The 1,907-nt window shown below is 37.7% G+C and overlaps 1 non-coding gene across 1 annotated transcript; it reads left to right on the forward strand.

The window, feature by feature from the left end:
• Nucleotides 1-490: 490 nt before the first annotated feature.
• On the forward strand, nt 491-563 carry Trnae-cuc (transfer RNA glutamic acid (anticodon CUC)). The gene has a single exon. It is a non-coding gene; the product is annotated as a tRNA-Glu (tRNA).
• Nucleotides 564-1,907: the final 1,344 nt, after the last annotated feature.

Below are 1,907 nucleotides of genomic sequence, written 5' to 3' on the forward strand. Positions count from 1 at the left end.
GAGAGATTACTTGGACATAAAAACAAAAACACACAGATGAAAGCACAATTAGACCAATGGGATTGCATCAAACAAAAGATTCTATATAGCAAAGGAAGTAATTAATAGAGTAAAGTGATAATTCACATAATGGAAAACATTTGTAAGTCATAATCACATAATGAGCTAATATTCAAAATATACAAGAAATGCAAATTGCTAATACAAAGGAAAATCCTAATTAAAAATGATCAAATAACTTAAAAAGCCATTTCACAAAAAAAATATATGAATAGTCAACAAATACATTTTAAAACATTCAGCAATTAGAACCACACAGAGATTTTATATGCATGTTAGATTTTTTATTATTGAAAAATGAAATCTAAACTCAGATAAGATACAAAAAATGGAACACTTATCTGTTGATGATGATATAAATTAATACATTAATTAGAAAAAAAGTACAAATGTTTCTCAAAAAATCTGAAAATGGAATTACCAAAAGGCTGGGGATATAGCTCAGTTGGTAGAGTGCTTGCCTCTCATGCACAAGGCCCTGGGTTCAATCCCCAGCACCCCCCCCCCAAAAAAAAAAGAAGAAGAGGAAGAAAGAAAGAAAGAAATTACCATACAATCCAGCAATTACCATACAATCCAGCAATCCCCCTTTTAGGTATAAAGCTAAATAAGTTGAAATCATCACAGAAAGATGGCGGAGTAGAGGAGGTTACTTTCCATGCTGCTCTTTGGTGTGCAAATAAGAAAGCAGATAAATAACTTCTCAGTGAGGTGGCTTTTGACATAGTGTATCTTGGTATAAACAAATTAGAGATCAAGGCCAGACTGAGACGAGGGTGAACTATACTACATCTTTGCACTAGGAAGTTGCAGCAAAAAAAAAAAAAAATGTCTATGAAGAGCAGAGGTAGGAGTCATATCTGGCTACAGCAGCCTGCAGCTATGGAAGCAAGTCCAGGAACTCACACCTCAGTAATCCAAATTGGATCTGAAAACTCCACTTGACAAACACCTTCCACATGACTCAGTGTGTGCCTATGAGGCCAGGAAAAATTCACCTGCAGAAAGTATTTTGTCAGGGGAATATAGTTTGTGAGGACCTAAGAGATCCAGAGACCCCCACACCCTTTGAGTATGGCCCCTTGCAAGATCAGCTGAGGTGGGCCAGGTATTCCATCAGGTGGGTTGGGGGTGAGCATGTGCTTGGGGACTGATCCCAGAGTTTCAGGAAGTATAGGATCCATGGCTGGTGCAGGGGACAAAAAATTGGCTCCTCTGCCTCATGAGTGGAACACAGAGGAGACTCCTGGGTTGCAGTCTCCCAGTGTGGATCAGCATCTGCTGGGCTCTGGAGATGCACTGATCTAAGATGTTCAGACCAATCTACATGCAATGAAGAACCTTGGGCCTATATAGACCTAAACCCTGCCTTTAGGAGCTCCATGTGCAGGAAATTTCACAGAATACTACAGCCAGCCCACCCTGAGAGTAGAACAGCAAACACTCTCCAAATAGTTCCACCTGAATTTTTGAACTTTGCCTGGAAACTCAACAAGCAATACTTGACAGATTGTGGCTGCTACTCTTGTATGTAGAACAAATGGAAAGAAAGACATTTAGGAACAGACAATGCACAATATTCTCACTGAAAAAAAAATTTGACAAATTGCATTGGAAACAATTCCTTAATTTTCCATCAGGAACATTTTAAAATTCCTAGTGTCACTTATTCATTTTTCTCTCTTCTTTATTTTTCTCTTATTTTGGTTGTGTACTGAGCAGCTCATGGACATTTATACATATTCCTATGTGTCTCACTTATCTCTAACAACTTTTAAGATTGTTATTTTTATGACTCTATCTTTAGAGGGTTAGTGTTTCTGATTAGTATATCTTGGTTTTGTTTT

The sequence above is a fragment of the Marmota monax genome, unplaced genomic scaffold (assembly GCF_021218885.2).
Source record: "Marmota monax isolate L192 unplaced genomic scaffold, Marmota_monax_Labrador192_F-V1.1 WCK01_AAM20220418_F8-fsc00050, whole genome shotgun sequence".
Lineage (NCBI taxonomy): Eukaryota > Metazoa > Chordata > Mammalia > Rodentia > Sciuridae > Marmota > Marmota monax.